Source organism: Lactuca virosa, chromosome 7 (assembly GCF_052849685.1).
Source record: "Lactuca virosa cultivar CGN04683 chromosome 7, Lactuca_virosa_CGN04683_v6, whole genome shotgun sequence".
In the NCBI taxonomy this organism is placed as follows: Eukaryota; Viridiplantae; Streptophyta; class Magnoliopsida; order Asterales; family Asteraceae; genus Lactuca; species Lactuca virosa.
In genome coordinates, this window is record NC_136432.1 from 90780603 (window position 1) to 90801167 (window position 20565).

Here is a 20565-nt window from a genome sequence, read left to right on the forward strand (position 1 = left end):
ATGAAAACTATGTTTCTAAATATTCCTAAGCAATCTATCATAACTCTTAAGCAGTAGCTCAAAAATCTGATCATCGAACCATGCAATCGAAATCCATCTCTTCACGATCAGACTCAGCTTACTTTTCCTTTAAGCTTCATTTCTTTTCTTTGATCATACAAAACATCAAAATGCAATCTTATCACATCATGTAGTAAAGAATCTATAAATAGGAACTTAATAGAGTTAGATAGTGAACTTACCTGAAGTAGAGTCATACATTTTGACTTTACCATCCTTGCGATCCTTCAGGTAGATACGGCAACTTCGCATCCAATGCCCCTTCTCTTGGCAATAGAAACATATGGACTCTCTGGGAATGACACAAGGGACTATCTCAGAATTTGCCTTTCTCTTATGATCAAACTTTTTGACCATGGAAGATTTCTTTCCCTTAGGAGACGAAATCCTTTCTGGATTATCCTTATCATTGCGTATGTCCATGACAATTTGGGAAGTAGATCTTCCAAGTAAATTTGTTTTACCAGTACGCCAAATCATTGTTGGTTCAGCAGCAATTAGCAAACATGTCAGATCAATGTGGGTCACGTCGTGGTCTGTCATATTGTAATCCTTTAGGAACTCACTATACAAATCAGGAAGTGACTGAAGAACCAAGTCAACAACCAGCTTCCTTGGGAAGACAACACCCAACATCCCTAGCTTGTCAATGTGGGACTTCATCTCGAGGACGTGTGCACACACAAAATTTCCATCTTTGTGCTTACATACCAATAGGGCTTGCGTAACCTTGAACTTTTCAAGTCGACAAAAACGTGGGTCGGGGAGAATCACTGGAGGAGGTGGAGGAAGTGAAAAATGATCTCTAGTTCCACCAAGGCACGACAAAGGGATTGGTCTTTCACCTCGATTGCCACGTGGAATATCATCTTCAAGAAGAAAGCTTTTTCCAAAAGGATAAAGAAGACCATAGTTGTCAGAGCTAGACATCTACAAAGGGATAAATTTAAGTGAGTTGATTTAATCCTTAATATAACACCCAAAATGAAATATCAAGGCTAGGACCCTACACAATAATTCACAATTCAGAAGAGGGATGCCGTAATCTAAATTGTAAATTATTTGAAGGTAGGTAAATGACGATATACCAATTCCACCACGAAAACAAAATTTAAGCTAATTAGGTTTTATATGAAACTCCTAGATATTTTGAGATTCATTGAACTTTTCAATGACATGTTTAATCTCGATTATGCCCTCCAAGTTTGTGACTGGGATACCGATGATCACATACAAGGTGTGAATAACCATGCAAATTAGCTTGGTACTCTTGATAACATTTATCACCTAATCAATGTCTCGGTTAACCACACACGCTTCATTGATCTATGATAATTAACGAGCTACCCATTGCCATCCTTCATTAGTCCCAGATTAGTGTGCCGGTTAACCACACACGCTCCACTAATGACCAATAAGGTGCAATGTGCAATTTCATGGATTAGCATCAAATTCACATTTTCCTAAAGTAACTAAGATTGAGAATTAATAAAACATTTAGTTACTTTATTTATTCATCATACTAATAATGATGTGTCCTATCAAACCCATTCGGCTAACGACCCTCCACTGGTCAAGGGTGCGGTGGGTAAGAGTGGATACCCAATGACGGTTATTTTACAGGCCGCTTCCTTAAACACCCATTATAGACCAACTTCGTGAATGAGGCCTACTAACGGTAAGACTGGCTTTTAACTTATACATATATAATATATTAGACTTTTAATTTTATATATAAGGGTGTATTTTTTAACATTTAAAATACTAAGTGGTTTAATCTATAAATAAATTAGACTCTTAATTTAATTAGACTTAAACCTATCTATGGACTTATTAATTATCCTTTAATTAAAACACTTAATTAGTTAATTAGTACAATCCATGAGGGTGTATTTTAAACTATTAAAATACTAGGGTTTAGAATTTAAATATTTCAAAATTAAGACTCTTAATCAAATTTTAAATTCCAAAACTTGAGGGCAAATTTTAAAACTGATCAAATTTGAAAACAAATAATTAATCATATAATTAATCTTTATCACATAATCTGAACTAATCCATTATATATGGTAAGATAATTCAAATCAAATTTTACTAATAATTAATTTATCATATAATCTAGTAATTATCTTAAAATTTGACAATTATCCTTTAATTAGATGAAGATAATCATTACCATAATATAAAAATCGAATTTTATCAGTCAAAACAGTTTATGGTAATTATCCAAATCCAATTCTGGCCAAAATCCCGAAAAATCTGTCAACCGACGAGTCAACTCGTCGAGTCAGGGCATGGACTCGTCAAGTTGGCTCAACTCGTCGAGTTCCATAGTAGACTCATCGAGTTCATCTGACAGAGTCCAGATTTCGACTTCTTTCAGCTTTGAACACAACAAAATTGCATCATACAACAGAAAAATGACCTAGGCTATGATACCACTGATGGGTTTTGAGCATTACAACATTCCTATGGTGTACATGCAACCCTAATGCTTTAGATCTAGGTTTTTCTCTTCTATTGAACATGAAAATTGAATACCAAGGCATAGAACCCTAAGACTAGCATACAATAATCAAAATTCATATGAAATTAGGGTTTGAAACATTACCTCACTTGTTATATTGTAATAACAAGAAATCCTTGACCTTTGAAAGCTTAGTGCCCCGAATGTTGCACCTCTAATGGAGTCACAAACACTCTACACAACAAGGATGACTTGGAGAGAGGTGGAAATCGGCCAGGCAACTCTTAGAAGACATACATAGGCCAGAAATCACATAAAGATGGTTGCTTATATAGTTGTGGCTGCTAGGGTTTTCAGGTGGAAACCCTAATACCTTGCTTAGGCAACAAGCAGCCCATTGACTCCTTCCTTTACGCCCTTGGACGAAATCTTATGGGCTTACCCATAAATTTCGTCCACTCCACTCTATGGAGTCCATCAGCCCGATTATGCAACTATCAATGATTTGCACAACAATCTCTCAATTATTAATCAGTTCCTTTAATCCCAAAATTAATATTAAATTAATTTCTGATTAATCACTAATTAATAATATGATTTCCAAATAATATATTAATCTCTTAATATATTAATAAAACCATTTTGAGTACCAATTTGTTTTCATATAATAAATCCTACTCTCTCCACTTGTCATCCTACAAGTTGCATGAGTGAAGGCAACCCAAAAGGACCATGCTCATTATCAAGTCAAGTACATATCAATTATAGTTATGGTCTTAGACACCTAATCCAACAAAAACTAGACTAAAGGAAAGGTTTAGGCTATGGAGAAGAGCCAAAGCTTCAAAAAGCTTGAGGCTTTATGACATTACAGGCCTATGAGAGTCCAGATCTGAAGTTGCAACTTCAGATCATGCTCCATACAAGAAATGACCCATAAAAACGTTAGAAATGGCTTTAAGCCTTTAGATGTGGAGATCTAACACTAGGATGATCAAGGTAACGACTTGTTACCTTCCAAATGATGCGAAGCTAAAGTAGATGTTGGATCTACAAGCTCCTCCTCGTTCTTAGCTTCCAATTCTTCAAGATATGCACCAACAACACACCTTTAGCCTCACAACACTCAAAAATGGGGGTTAGATAGTTAGGGTTTTGCTTCTGGACGTGAAAGGGTAGTAAGAAGGCTGAGAAGTGAGGTTAAGGATCTCTAAATAGGGTGAAAACCCTAAAAATTACGGTTTCCTTACACATCGCCAACTCGTCAAGTTGGGTCCTCCAACTCGTCGAGTAGGTCCTAAAAGTCACGCGAGTTGACTACCCTCTACACGACGAGTTGGAGCCTCCAACTCGTCGAGTAGGCTTCCTTGATTGCATAAAAATCCCTAAAATCTCACTTCTGGAAATCGGGATGTTACAACTAGGCTTCTAGATATAAATGCATGGTTTGGGTCCATATCTTGGAGTTGCGAGGTGCACGAACTTGGATTGTTGAATGATGATGAATCATTAGAGATTTTAAGTTGCCATGCATTTGGATCGAAAGTTACTATGGAAGATTTCATGGAGCTCGAAGTTCAGTTAGCACAGTATTGTGGTGGATTCCCGCTAGCTCTTAAAATACTAGGCTCTTCTCTGTTTGTTGATGTTAGCCAAGCATGGAGAATATATAGCATGATAGGTTTGAAGAAGTACATTGAGTTGTTTCTGCATATTGTTTTTCGTGTTGGTGAATATGTAACGTCCCAAAAATAATATCATAAAATTTTCATTTTTAAATTAATAAACCGTTAATACATATAATTTCCACAAAACCAAAGTGATCAAGATTCATTCAAAACATTATCATATCAGAGTAAATCACAGAATGCGGAAACATGCGGTGTGTGCTCTGCAATCATCCCGATCTCTCCATTTGAAAACCAAAGTACCTGAAAACATAAACTGAAAACCGTAAGCATAAAGCTTAATGAGTTACCCAAGATACCACATACCACACATTCATAAATCAAATACTGGGCCCCTGCCCTCCATCGAGCCTCGCCCGACATCGAGCCCCACTCGACATCGAGCCCCACTCGGATTACAGATCTGTCAATCACCAGGCCCCGCCTGAGTTTGGGCCCGACCCGATACACACATAACCAGATAACCATATAATCATATAAACATATAATCCTACTAGCACATGTAATAATCACAAAGACCATATCATACCATACAGTCATCGAACCCCGCTCGGCATCGGGCCCCACCCGGTAAGCATAAAAGACATACTGATAACAAACATTTCCAAACATTTCCAAACACGGTTTTACATACAACAAAGGCAATACTTTTTGGATCATATTAAAAGTATCATTATTACAGAAAACCTGTGACTCTCACCAACCTTTGTGTTGACCCCAAATTTACATGTATTCTTAGGAGATCATTAGACAAGCGTTCAGACAGAAGATTGGTCACGGATTACAGGTGACCTAGCTATCTAGTTTTTGTTATTTGCTTACCTGTTTAAGGCAACTACGGTACTATTATTATCTGTGAACCCTGTATTCAAACTTAACGATGGAATACAAATGTTGTTTTGTTTATCGTTATACTTGTGCTATATATTTAGTTTTACCTGTGTTCCATGAACTTAGTCGCACAGCCCGACGTGTTCCGCCGCCTCGGCCGGGGGTGTGACATTTTGAAATCACTTCAAATGGTGAACCGGATATGCAAAGTTATTACAAGCGCCGTATTCAATGCATCTTGTCTAGATCTGCCCTTGTCATCGTCAACATACATAAGATATGAAGCCAAGGATCCTCCGACCACCTCCATTAATGTCGTCTGTGTCTCCTTCTTTCCTTCTTCAAATTAGATTGCATGTCACACTCAAGAGGACAAATAAATCGACCTTTTCTTTTCTTCTTTTGTTTGATCGCAGGCGGCACTTCTCCATTCAATCACAGTCCCCTATTCTTCAATCTTATTCGTTCTTAATATTTTTTTGAGTTGCAATTTGATCAGAAGATAAATGGCAGAACAAGGTAGTTGGGGATGATAGGTTCTCGATGGTGGTGATTTTTCGTGGTGGGTTGAAGATGAATATGATTGTTACTGTCTGAAGGCTCGATTTTTCTAGGAAAAATTGGTTATTGTTGGTGGTTTGGCGGTAGTTATAGTGGTGACCGAACCAGAGAAGGGATGGGAGTACCGGGCGTTCTTCATGTTCTTAAAGGTGGATCTATGTGTGTGTGTGTGAGAGAGAGAGAGAGAGGCGGGGTCAATATTTGTAGTTTTCTTTCTTTTTTAATTATTCTAATAAAAAGAAAATGGAAAATGAAATTGTAAAGGGCAAATTTGTCATTTTGAACATTTTTAAAAGAAAATAGACCAAACCCATAACAAAATGAAAGATTTAGATCAATGGTTTTAGTCGAAACCTTTTTAGACAAAAATGACAATTTTTAACATAGCACGGGACCATTCTTGCAGCTTTGTGTTTTGAGAAAGAAACTTCAAACTTAACAAAAATATCTTAAACAATCTTCCCTAATAAATGAAAATAATTTTTGCGACATATCACTCTCTTATTAACTTGGACACATGTCATTTTTTTGGTATTTTTCAATAAATGTTTTTTCCATTTGTCATTTTCTCATTTTTTAAATTTTTTTTAATTAACACATCATATTTACACCTCAATTAATAATTGTTTTAATTGAAAATAACCAATAAATTACAATATTACAACTCATATAGTATTTAATATGTTTCCTTTTAAATTCAAATTTTAAATTTTAAATTTTAAATTTCAAATCTAAAATTTCAAATTAAATAAACTTTTGTTTAAACCTTAGTATTTAATTTTTTATTTTAACCAACCCATATATCAAACTAGTTACTAATTTAATTTTTTGATATATTTGAAACAAACGCGTAGAAATAGCCGGGATTTTAATCACAACATAACAACAATCCAACGTCACCTAACACGTATGTAATTCTCCGGAGACCGGAGACGTTGACTTTGATGCCTTTATAATTCCCTTTGTTTAACAACCTCTCAAGTCTCATCGTACTAATTTCAATGGCGTCTACTTCATCTTTTGCTTCTCTACTAAATCATACTAGCTGCCATGACGTTTTTTTAAGCTTTAGAGGTGAAGATACTCGTAACTCATTTACAGATCATCTCTATGCAGCTTTAAAACGAGCAGGAGTTCGCACTTTTAGGGATAATGATAATATCGACAGAGGTCAAGAACTGAAGCCGGAAATCGATAGAGCAATCAGAAAATCCAGGGCTTCTATCGTTGTCTTGTCACAGAAGTATGCGAATTGTGCCTTGACGAGCTGCTGTTGATCCTTGAGCAAAGGGGGAGCATAAATCATTTTGTTTTACCAGTGTTTTACCATGTCGATCCCTCAGATGTCAGGAACCAAAGACAAAGTTTCGCGATTAATGTAGACGAAGGAGCAGAAGGGTCAAAATGGACAGAGTATAATGTCAATCGATGGAAGGCAGCCCTTACAGAGGTTGCTCATTTGACCGGCATGGTTGCTTCTGGGTATGCTTTCTCTATTCGTGTTTATTGTTTAATCCTTCGTAAACTCTTTTTGATTAATTAAACTGAGAGTATTAAATATGATAAGGAATCGTAGTTTGTGTCTAGCAGATGATCGTATTCAGGTATTCTTTTAAAAACATGTAAGTCATGAAATTTTCTTTTGCTCATATTGTGCTTTAAATCTATGCAAAGAGCCAGATGATTAGAAGTTTACCTGTGTGTATTACATGGCTTTTCCGTAGTACTGTAAGGGGTTGGTTTACTTTTGCACACATACTTCATTTGCTTTGCTCTTTGTCTCTAGACACATTTGGCATGGTAATTGAATTTTCTATATAATGAAGATTGCAAGTTTAATTGACCGGATAAATAGCTTTTCGGTTATGTATAGACATTATGCCTTTCTCCTCCTTACTTATGAATGGTTTACTACAAATCTACAATATGCATATATTCATGTATGATGTATCACGTATGTATATAATATATATGATGTGAAATAGTGAGTAAGAAGTGAAGCTAAAATTAAAACCGATAACATAGCAGGTATTGGGGTTTGACTTTGGCCCTACAAGTATTGGGTGTATCTAGTTGGGCTTCACATTGTTGAAAACTTAATTCAATCAGATTGCATTTACACTTACTATGTACACCTCAGTTCATCATATTTAGCGGGTTGATAATGGTTACAGGGAAAATATTATTTTTTGAATTCCATCCACTATAACTGAAGAAAGATAAAGTGTTTAAGAAGATTAAATGACATGAATGTGCTTCTTTTCTTTTTCTATTATTTCAGGTCTGAAACAGATTTTATCTCAGAGATTGTTGGTAAAATCAAGTCTGAACTAGATTTGAATCTAGTTAGTACTCCAGCTCATCTAATTGGAATGGACACTCGATCTGAAATTATCAATTCTTGGTTGAAAAATGAACAATCTGGTGCTAATGTTTTAGCAATTTGTGGCATGGGAGGCAGTGGCAAGACCACACTCGCCCAATTCATTTATAACTCAAACAAGGAAGATTTTGAAAGCAGCAGTTACCTTGAAGAGATCGGAAAGCACTCTAAACAGTCTGATGGTTTGCTTGGGCTACAGAAACAACTTCTCACAGACGTTCTAGGGGGAAAGAATGCAAGTATATCTAGTGTATCTCGGGAGACAATGAAGGTTGAGGATGCCTTACAAGTGAAAAAGGCGCTTATTATTCTTGATGACATTGATGCACATGACCAATTAGGCGCTTTACTTGGAACACGTGCGTTTCATACACAAAGCAAGATCATAGTAACAACTAGGCTTCTAGATATAAATGCATGGTTTGGGTCCATATCTTGGAGGTGCGAGGTGCAAAAACCCGAATTGCTGAATGACTGTGAATCATTAGAGCTTTTAAGTTGCCATGCATTTGGATCCAAAATTCCTATGGAAGATTTCAAGGAGCTCGCAGTTCAGTTAGCAGAGGATTGTGGTGGAAGCCCACTAGCTCTTAAAGTACTAGGTTCTTCTCTATTTGTTGATGTTGGCCAGCCATGGAAAATAAATAGCATGATAGAGGTTTGGAGAAGTACATTGAATTCACTGAATTCATTGAAAGGAAATCTTGATGATAGAATCCATGGTATACTACAAAAGAGCTTTGACTCATTACCACATTCCAGTAACAAAGAGTTGTTTCTGCATATTGCTTTTTTCTTTGTTGGTTTTCATGATGATTATGTGGTAAACGTATTGGAGCATGACTGGCATGCAAAGGCTGGGATCATGACCCTCATAAACAGATGCCTTCTTACTGTCTCACCAAGTAAGAAACTGATGATGCATCAACTGCTTCAAGAGATGGCAAGAAACATCGTCCTTCAAGAGTCCAGAGATCCTGCAGCACGTAGTAGAGTCTCACAAAATGATGCATCTTATGATTTATTGGAAAATGGAGAGGTAAAAGATGCTTCTTATGTCACTTCATACTTACTTTCCCTACCACAGCCTCCTATATGTTAACTTTCCTTCTCTCATTTCATGTCTTCCTCTGTTGGGGTTCAAAAACAATTGAAGGTCTAGCACTTGACATGGATGAGCGCCTCGAGAACAGGATGAGATCAAATGTAAGCCAAAGATGTGAATGAGTGTGGTACTCTTGATATTTTTGATCCACTTACCTTTTTAATTTTCAATGCATTTTATGTCATACATGAGGTATGTACTAATAATTAATTAACTTAATGCTAAACTTGCAGCAATCAGCCCTTAAAACAGCTTCACTTGCAAAAATGGACCAACTAAAATTTCTCAAGCTCCGACATGTAGAACTCACAGGGTCCTATAAGAATTTTCCAAAATTAAGATGGTTGTACTGGAGTTATTGTCAATTGAAAGAAATACCATCCGGCTTATTGGGTAGCAACTTGGTGGCTATAGATATGAGCAATGGATGGTTGGAGAAGTTTGAACCACCCATGGTAGGAATTTGATGTCCTGATTGTCACTTCACCTTTTTGGTTGTGGAAAAGTGTTTTCAATTTTCTTGTAAAAGTTTTCAAAAAAGGAGTAGGGTTTTCATTTTCAGTTGTTATTGGAAAATTTAGAAAACGCGTTTAGTTAAAACTTTAGAGTTTTCATTTTCCTTTTTAGAAAATTAGAAAACGTGTTTGGTTGTGTTTTTTCTATCAGTTTTCAATTTCCACTAGTTTTTGTTATTTTAAATTGTTTTTGTACAAGAAACTATTGAAATTCTTATTAAGTTATTTTAACTAGGTTTAGGGGTGGGTTGTGTGTGTGGGGTAAGTAAGGTTTGGGGTGAGGTGGGGTGGATTGGGTATGTGGGTATGGCGGTAGGTATGGGTTAGTGTGGGTGGGGGTGGATGTGGGGGTAGGTAGGTGGTGTGGGGTGGGTGTGTAGGGTCTGTACGGATGGGGTGGGTGTGGGCGGAGTGTGTGGGGGTGTGGGTCGGGTTGGGTGTGTGTGTTTATATTTTAGAAAACTTTTGGAAATGGAAAAGTGTGGAAAAACAATAACTATCAGTTTTCCAAGTTCTTTGTTATTTTGGAAAAGGGAAAATTTTCATTTCCCGGAAATTATTTAGAAAAATTATCAAACCAAACGTGTTGTCAAAATTTTCATTTTTCTTGAAAACTAGATAATGTTATACAACCAAACACAACCTCTGTTTCCTAACTTTCTGATAGTTTATGTGCTAAAGTACGATGAATCAATCTTGGTATTCTTGGAACAGGTTCTTAATTCGCTGAAGATCCTAAATCTTAAATGGTCGCTCAATCTTGTTAGTGTCTGTCATCTTTCGCGACTTCCTAATCTCGAGACTTTGATTCTCTCGTTTTGTATGAGTCTCAGTCTGACTGATGTTTGTGAAACCATTGGAGGTCTTAGGAAGCTTTCACTATTGGACTTTGGATGGTGTAATTATCATGGGAAGGTTGCATTGAATAATAAGTATGCAAATCCATTGCAAATGCTAAAAACTCTATGTACCGGTGGAGGAATACCACAACCGTTTTTGGTCCCCTTTCCAGACTCGTTAAAGGTTCTGTTTCTCAATGACTGCAACCATGATAGAAGCCATGATGATGATCCATTGTCTTTAAATCACATGAATTTTGGCAGTAATCCGTTAATGTTCCTGACCAATTACACTAATCTTAAAATGCTTCGGGTACTCGATGTGAGCCGTTGTCCAAATATAAGTTATTGGCCCATTGGGAATACATTAGACGCTGGAGATGAAATCAATGTGTCCATTATTGTGGGGGATGGATTTATGGTAAGCAGGTGTGGTGCCAGCCTTGCGTTCATATATGATGGTGAAGAAGAGTTAGAATACTACAAAAATTACAAGAAAGAGGAAGAAGTTATTGGAGGAGATCTATCTGAATTTGAGCTCACTACAGGAGCCTATTATCTTTGTCGCCGTGATTACTTGGAGTTTACCACCCCTGATTGGTTAGATATATTACTTGGTGATACCATTCCCCATAACGGTTAGTTCGTCTTTGAGCTGATGCTTTTTAACAAGATTAAGCTTGCAAATACTGATACAATCTTATCACACTGTCATAGATTTACATGGATGGAGAAAATCTCTTCAGACAGACTACGAAGGGTCATATACGGAGTGGAAAGCTTACAGAGACGACCTTTTTTCTGATTTGTTCTAAGTATGTACATTTAATCATTCTTTTTGGCATAAAATACCAATATTTGTTTGTAAATTTAAATTAATTTGCTTCTTAAATCCCTTAATCCAAACTAACCTATATAAATGAATATAAGTTTTGTTTATTATTGGACTAAATTACATGTGGATCATTCCTCGATGTGTAACTGCCCACCATCAGCTTGTTTTTTTCTTCATAACTCCTCATCCTTTAATCTTAATTTGTTGTTGTCCAGCCTTTACTCATCTATGATTAGAGTGAATGGTAGACACCGCTTTATACAACAACTCAAACATTCTTAGCAGCCCTTAGCAAAGCATATGATATAAGCTACGGCTACCTTGTTTTCTTTGATAACCATTTTCTAAAAGCAGTGTAGGTAACTTTTTAAACTATTACCGGTGGCAGACGCAGAACGTTTTAGTAGGGGTGGCACTAAAAAAAATTTCGAAATAAATCTACATTAGTAGTGACACTCGTATTTTAAAATTACGTGCCGGAATCGGAGTAGTGGCCCGACACCCCCCAGGCTCCACTAAGGTCCGCCACATTGAGTTTGGATTAAAGTTATGTTGTATATACTTTTGTTTCCATTTACGCAGGTTGTTAGGATGAGAAATGACCAGAAACATGGATAGAAAAAATGTGGGAATGGAGAAAAGATACGAAGGAGGAGAAGTGATATTTGAAGAATTAAAAGATGGCTTGAGAAGAAAATAAGGATAATGAATTATGAGAGTAATGAACTTTAAGTTTTATACACTGGTAATTTTTTTATACAATTTATCAATAATCTTCTAATCTAATTTTGAACAATCAGTGACTCATAATTAAAAAAAAAAGAAAAAGAAAAAAAAAGTAGGCCCCATGCCACCCTCTCTCTCTCACACATTAAAAACACATACTCACACATGCCAGATGCAACACCCCTTTTTATTCTTAGAGAAATTTTATTAAATGACCAAAAGAAAGGGGGTGAACATTTTGACTATGAAAATTTGAGTTTTATAGAATGACCAAGAGATCCTCAGAGGGGCTCATTGTGAATAGTAACCAGGAATTCAGGTGTCAGGGGAAAAAGACAAAAAAAAAGTTTGTTGTATAGTTCCTTAAAGGGGCTATGAGGAAAGGTGGTTGAAGCTCTGAGGATCTGTTCTTCATCAATATACCTCTGAGGAACTGTTCTTCGGCTAATGAAATCCCGATTTTTGTTATGATTTATTTTCTTAAATTTAAAATTACATAATAATTATTTAATCGATATTCCTAGAATTAAAGTGCTACGTTCATCTTATAGGAATTTAATATTTGATTTGATTAATAACTAATTACTTCAAAATGTGTGAAACAAGATTATTCAAAATATATACTCTAGAAAAAATCCTCAATATTCCAATTTTTTTCAGTGTTAGCCGAAGAACAGTTCCTCAGAGGTATGTTGATGAAGAACAGATCCTTAGAGCCTTAGCCACCTTTCCTCATAGCCCCCTCTGAGGAACTATGCCACAAACCTTTTTTTTTTTGTCTTTTTTCCCTGCCACCTCAATTCCTCGTTACTATTCACATTCCTCAAAAGGTTAAAGGCTTTCACTGAGCCCCCTCTGAGGATTCATTGGTCATTCTACAAAACTCAAATTTTCATGGTCAAAATGTTCAAACACCCCCTTTCTTTTGGTCATTTGATGAAATTTCTCTTATTCTTATCATTCTATCTCTTTCATATTTAAAAACTTGGGCAAAGTAGATTGTTGGGCAAACACCACATACACATGCATAAAGGCACACACATACACACATGAAAAAACGAACTTGTGAAACATATGATATTCATGGGCTTGTGATTTGCTATGGATTTTAGTTTGAAAACTTACGGGGTGTACTAATCGCTTTGTATTGTGCTTGTAAACAATTGATGATGGGAAAAGAGCCTACTGCATGTAAATGACTTATAAGAATGAGTATGATTAGAAATGCATAGACAACTTGATGATATAAACCAACCAGAGAAGTCACCAGAGAAAGTCACCAGAGAGTTATAACTTGCTTCCATATATGATGACTGATAGAGATCAGCCCATTGAGCCCACCAAACCTTGGAAGGTTTATTCTTCCAAGAAAAGAACAAGAGTTGTAGGGCTGTGATGCTTTGAGTGAAGGCATCTTTTTGAGAGAAGACTATATATTGTGGTGAATGCAAGAATAAGGGCCACGTGAGAGAATATTTTTCTGTTATTAAGGATTGGCTAATCATTAGCTTGGGCAGGTAGGGAATCATTAGGTTTTCTTCTTTGAATTTCCATTTTGTATTCTCTATTTTGAAATCCGTGAATCATAAGCATTTTGCTCTTGAATCTGTGGCTTGTTTATTTTATCTGTTTAGTAGTTGTTTTGTTCTCCTTCCTACAATTGGTTCCATTGTCACAGTTTCTTTCCTTTCTCTACTATGGTGCAGCCAACGGAAGCCCAAGTCTCTACTCGTTTGCAAACTCTTCAAGCTAGAATGGATACCCAAGAAGGGAAAATTGATTACCCCTCCACCCAGATGCAGGAGATGAAAGTACTTATCGAGAAGTTGTTGCAAAAATCACCTGAACAATCTAGAAAACGCCCTGAAGAAGGAGAATAATCTGAAATCATCATTAAATCCGCTACCCTCTACCCTCGTCGTTTTGGCTCAACAAATCACAACCACACCGATGATTCACTTTTCTCTCTTCCCAAGGTCAAACTCCCAATGTTTGATGGCACAGAAGCTCTATTTCACTGTTCACCAAACCACTGAACCCAACAAGCTGAAGCTCTCACAAATGTGTGTGGAAGGTCCAGCTCTCAACTGGTTCACTACCCTGTTATTCCAGCATCCCCAGTCAACATGGGAACAATTCAAGGCTAAACTTTTTATTCGATTTGGGGGTTTCCAATTCTTGAACGCTCACGAAGCATTGAGCTCTCTATTCCAAAAGGGAAACGTCGAAGAATATATAGAGCAATTTGAATCATTATCGGCTTTGGTTCCAGAGCAATATGAGGAGTAATCCCTGGAATGTTCTTACGTGGTCTTCAAATTGATATCTGCAACTGGTCCGTGCTCTCCGCCCTACCACGTGCGACGCCGCCATGGAGATAGCTCGCCACGTTGTCGTCGCTACTTGCGCAGGAGGCGATAAACGCAAATCATAGACACATACTCCTTCTTAGAGAGGTGGGTGTGGGCAACGCCCACACGAGTTACTAGGCTAAAAAACAAAAAAACGCCGTTACCAAATGTGATGGTGGTAACGGGAAGTAACGCGAAAGCCTTTAACATGTAATAACGGGAGGGAGGGGAGGTGTTCATTGGCGTTATCACGTGTTATGAGGCACAATAACGGGAGTGGGCGTTGCCGAGTAGTCTTATGGAACAGGGTATTCAACATTGGGCTCCACTTAGAAAGGTAATAACTCCTTAGCCTATTATTTTACTAAACCCAATACACCCTTTAACCCAACTAGTCGCACCGCTATTAATTTGGGCACCTACCAAATAAACCACCCGACCCGGTCCGACCTAATCTTAATTCCACCCATTCTATCGGTACAAAGCACCTTACAAGACAATACTGATGGCCAATTTCGAGTTCTTCTTTTGACTGATGAAGATGACGTAGATGATGATGGTGAGATCCGATAATTAGATTCCAACCCATCTAATGATCAGTAAATTGACGGTGAATGCCATGCATTAGACTCTGGGGGTTTTACATGTAACATCCCGATTTTTCAATCAAAAATTTTCATTTTTATAGAACAACATTTCATTTATTTGTAACAAATACCAATGTTTTACATTCAAAATCCGTTTATCTTATTTCAAAGTATATGTGGAAACAGGTTGTTAATGCGTGTGTATAGACGAGCTTCGCCATTCTTATTGCCTAATGGAGTACCTGAAAACATTTAATATCAACTAGTTCAGAGCTAGGCTTAGTAAGTTCCCCAAAATACCGTATACCACAATATAAATACAATGCATACATATAATGGCCATCAGCATAAAGCTGGTCCTACCTTGGCCTTCAGCACGAAGCTGGTCCGCCCTTTTTGCCTATAACATATAGCTGGTCCGAACTTTGGCCTTTAGCATAATGCTAGTCCGCCTAAGTCTATTGGCCTTCTGCATGAGGTTGGTCCGCCCTCAACTCCCCACATAATATATCAACACATATAAACAATACATCATGAAATAATCCAATACTACAAGCAACTAACCGAACTAGCCTAATGGCATACTACAAGGAAACTATATCCTAACATACATATGATATATATTAGAGCACATAATATAGTGTGAAAACTCACTTGGACAGTTACTCAGACGATCAATAGCTATCTAGGTGATTTTATTGCCGATCCAACTGGCGGATAGCACGCCAAACAAGTATGTAATCTATAATAATTTAACTTATTAATCTGTGTGAGGATCTTGTATTGAAAGCTAGATTTTTCACTAATCCCAATGAATACCGAGAGTTCTATCAAATAAGGATCAATCAGGACGAAAAGTTGGGAGGTAGGACCATTTCGACATATAGTCTTTCTAAAATCCAACAACCAAGCCAACATGATCACTCTAGACACCTCTCCCGTAAGTAGAACAATCAGCATTATAACCGAAACTACTGATATTTATATATCCATAACAACGACTACGAATATAAATATAAATATAAGTTACAGTTAAGGCGCAACTTAATTATCAGGAATCGTAGGGAAATCTGGGAAGATCATAGGTAGGGCTTTGATACCGAGCACTTCTATTTTCCCAGCTTTCTGCCTCAGAGCTTCGTTAAAGTGGAGTTCATCAGACTCTCAAAAATACTTCAGAGTTTCAGACATTAGAGAGAAATTGTAACATCCAAATTTTTCAAACAATTTTTCACATTTTAAAAACATAATTTCATTCACAATATTATAAAAATCTCATTGTATCACATAACACTCAAGAAAACATATCCCAAGATCACAAGTATAAAAAGCTCCTCATGTGTGTACTGATCATGCCGGCGCCTTCCCGCGATCCTCACTGGTACCTGAAACACATAACACAACACTGTAAGCATAAATGCTTAGTGAGTTCCCCAAAATACCACATGTAACACATATTAGCCACTCGAGGCTATAACTCTATGGACCCTCCGGTCCTAACTCTGTGGACCCTTTGGTCCTAACTCTGTGAACCTTCCGGTTCTAACTCTGTAACTATGGAATACACACAGCATATATCACATAGAAATAATGCAGTGCAACACCTCACATACATAACATACAAGATACTCTATCACATAGCTCTATTACCACTCAAGGTAAAGTATAGTGAGAAGACTCACCTCAGGTGACTCGGTAAATCTCGAACTCTGAATTACTGCGCTAGCCTTCGCCTAATCACATAAATAATTACTCTAATTAATACAACTTCTAAAGGCTAGGTCAACCCCTCTCTATAAGTTCTCTAAGAAGGGAAAAAGACCAATCTGCCCCTCTAATGGCTCATAAGTCCAACCACTGACTAAACACTAAAAGTCAACAAAAGTCAACGGTCAACATTGACCGGACTCGCCGAGTGCACTAGAGTGACTCGGCGAGTACATGCCTGTACTCTTCGTCCCTGGTCCTCCCTGGACTCGCTGGTCAACCCGGTGCTCCATGGGTCGTCACAGGTCGCGAGTCGCGGGGCAACCCGACTCGACTCGTCGAGTCCCTTATGGACTCGACGAGTTCCTCCCATGAAAACCCTCAAAAGATCTCTTGAGGTCATATCTGCTTCACCAAACAGTAGATCCATCCTTTTAACACTCAAAAGTCACGTAAAGGTGCAACCTTTACGTGCATGCATCCCATATCAAGCCTCAAATGGAGAAATAACACTAGAAATGGCAACCTAGTCTCCAATCCTCCATGAATCAGCATAAAGTAGAGTGGGAAAGGTCCTCTCCAGATCTGATGTCATAATCCCAAAGTGGACCTCATACTCTATAGATCTTCCATAAAATGAGGGTAAAAACCCTAAAAGCAAGAAATCCATCAATATAACACGAAATGGGAAAGGTTTATACCTCCAAAGATGATACCACAAGATGATTAGCTTAGATCCAGTCCCCTTCACGTTCTAGATGTGTGCTCCTATCTTCCTTCAAGCCAAACCACACAAAAAGATGAAGAAATAGCCTCCTTTTGCTCTCAACTCTCTTACTGCTCTCTCTAGGGTTCCTCTGGGGTGCATTGGCCGCAAATGGAGGCCATAAAGGCCTTTAAATAGGGCTCAGGCCCCGAGGATTAGGGTTTCACTTAACAGCGCGGACTCGCCGAGTCCATTCATTTAATACAGTCAGCAAACGCCGTTCCTACTCGGCGAGTTTAAGCGTCTACTCGCCGAGTCCCTCTCTAATACTTAATAAAAATACATAAAATAAGATACCTGGGAATCTGGATGTTACAGAAATAGAGAGAGATTGGATGGTGTGGGAATGAAGGAAGCCAGATGTATCTATTTATCGTAAGGATATGTGTCGCGTACTACAGGTGCACGTCACACACTAGGGTAACGTCAATCCATTCGTTGCTTGCCACGTGTCAAAACCCATGTGGTCCACGCTACACCTTCTAGAAGCTGCTGGTTGCGTACTTCGTGTGTGCCGTGCATAACGTAGATATATTTCGTAACTTCTTCACATGAGTTTCGTTTTCGACGTTTTTTATATCCATGTGTGGCTATCGACGAGATCTACAACTTTCATTTAGAGTCTATCGGCTAATTATCATTTTATTTTTAAATTTATATTTTTATAGGCCTAGATTCCATATAAAAAATCATAACTCTCTCTTACAATATCCGTTCTCGACTGTCTTTAAATCAACGAATAGGTATTGACGAGATCTTCAACTCTCGTTTAGATGTTTTTTCTTAATAATCAACTGATCTTAATTTCGGTTTCTGTGTCGTGCACTGCTATGCTACAAGTTCTAAAAATCATAACTTCCTCTCATGAAGTCAGATTTGGACATTCTCTATATGCATGCTCTCGATTTTGTGATTACTACAACTTTCGTCAAGACTATTTATCGTAAATAGTCCTCTATCGAAAATGTCTATTTACATGACTGGTTGTTTATACTATAAGGTGAAAATGGGGTGTTACATTATCGTTGATCCTTCTTTTACCCTTTGCACCCTTAAAAGTGCAGGTCAACTCCTAGGTATTTCTATAGTTATTTTAATTGATGGTGGCGCAACATATAATATTATCTCCAAAACCTTGGCTACAATATTAGGTCTTAAAATCTTCATCAGTCAACTATTAACTATATGTCTAGGCGATAACACCAAAGTTCAAATGTTGGAGGTTTGTTGGGGTATTTCCGTTGAAATGGGTTCTCACTCTTGTCAAGTGGATGCAAGTAGATGCTTTGGTTGATGAATTTGGATCACTGGATATCATACTTGGAGTTTCTTGGCTGGGTACTTTGGGAGATGTTATTTTCAATTGGCAAACACAAGAACTGCATTTTTGGCACCAGGGCTCACAAATGCATCTATAAGGCATCTCTTCTCTTCATCATCCATACTCTCTCAATTCTTGGATAAAATGTCACCTAAAACTTGTATTACTTCCCAAAAACCCATCACTACCTTATCCTTTCCCCAACACAAACAATTGAATGATGTTCTTTCTCAGTTTTCTCCTTATTCTAGCGACTTCCTCCACCCAGGACCATTGAACACAAAATAAACGTTTTTGATGGACAAGGTCCCATCTGTGTGAGACCTTACCGCTACCCTTATTTACAAAAAAATGAAATCCAAAGGCGTATAGATGATATGATTGGGATAATTTATTTAATCCAAAGTGATTTCTTCGATCCATTCATATTAGTAGAGAAGCATCACTCATCATGAAATTTATTTATCGACTACCACGCATTGAACTGTGTGTCAATTCCCGACAAGTACCTAATCCTTGTTGTTGAGGAATTATTGGATGAACTTTATGGATCTCAGTTCTTCTCCAAGATCGACCTCAAGTCAGGATATTACCAAGTCTGGATGCGTGAAATAGATGCCCTCAAAACATCTTTTCGTACTCATAACGGCCACCATGAGTTCTGTAACATCCAAAAATTATGAGGTAAAAATTTTATTTTAATTCAACCAAAACATTAATGAACATTTAGTCAACATTCAATATTCTTTTTCTAATTATTCAAAAGTACTTTATAAGGAAACAATTATTAGAGTACAATCTCAAAATCATCACAATGCGGAAAACATGGGTGGACGCGTTGCGATCAAGCCAGGCCTTGCCCTTTCAAACCGGAAGTACTTGAAACCATAACCATGAAAACTATAAGCACAAATCTTAGTGAGTTTCCCCAAAATATCGCATACCATACATACCATTGGGCCTAGCCCTCACATTCGGCCCGACCCGCATATTGGGCCCAATCCACCATAATGGGCCTAGACCTGCCAATCTAATGGGCCTAGCCCGATCATAAAAATGCAAAAGTCACAAAGACAGTTTGCACCTACATAACATACAATAGGCCTAGCCCCTCCTGATCCATGGGCTAGCCCAACATACAAATAATCCTAGTCCGACATAAAATGAGCCTATCCCAACATACAATGGGCCTATCACAACATACCATGCAATAGTCACAAAGATAACTAGAATAACAGAACCTAGTGGGTCGGCATTGGTGCCTTTGACCCACACGTACAATGAAGAGACTCACCTCAATTCCCTGATAATCCAATAATTGCTCGGACTGCTGAACTAGATAACCTCGCGCCAACTAACAATAAATACGATCTTAATCAATAATTAACCCGATACCCAAAATCTGAGGCCCATTCCATAAACCATCTCCCTAAAGGGTAAAAGACCAATTTACCCTTTTCTTACTTGTTTCATAACCAAGGCCCAGCCCCAAATGCACAAAATGCCCAAAACCCAAAATGGCAATCCAACACCCAATATGGCCCAACTTCCTAATTGGTCCCAAAAACTAACATGGGACCAATACCAAGAAATCCCACAATCTAACTATGGCCCAAAGCTAGAACCCAATGGCCCAACAAGGCCCAAACATCAAAAAGCCCAAAATGAAAAGCTAGGGAATATGCCCCGCGTACCAGAATCGTACGCCTCGCGTACTCACCCTCGAAGCATAGAGTATAAGCGGCTGATGCACAAACCATGCATTACGTTGAGCGTACTCCTACGTACGCCCAACGTACTCAGCAGAGAGCCAAAATCCATAT

General features: G+C 37.8%; 1 pseudogene across 1 annotated transcript; it reads left to right on the top strand.

Annotated features, from left to right (window-relative positions):
* The first annotated feature begins 6605 nt into the window (after positions 1-6605).
* Positions 6606-11355, top strand: LOC145124682 (disease resistance protein RPV1-like; annotated as a pseudogene). The gene is made up of 5 exons (XR_013715684.1): positions 6606-7089; positions 7889-9196; positions 9329-9550; positions 10325-11087; positions 11167-11355. The product of XR_013715684.1 is annotated as a disease resistance protein RPV1-like (transcript).
* The last annotated feature ends 9210 nt before the right edge of the window (positions 11356-20565 follow it).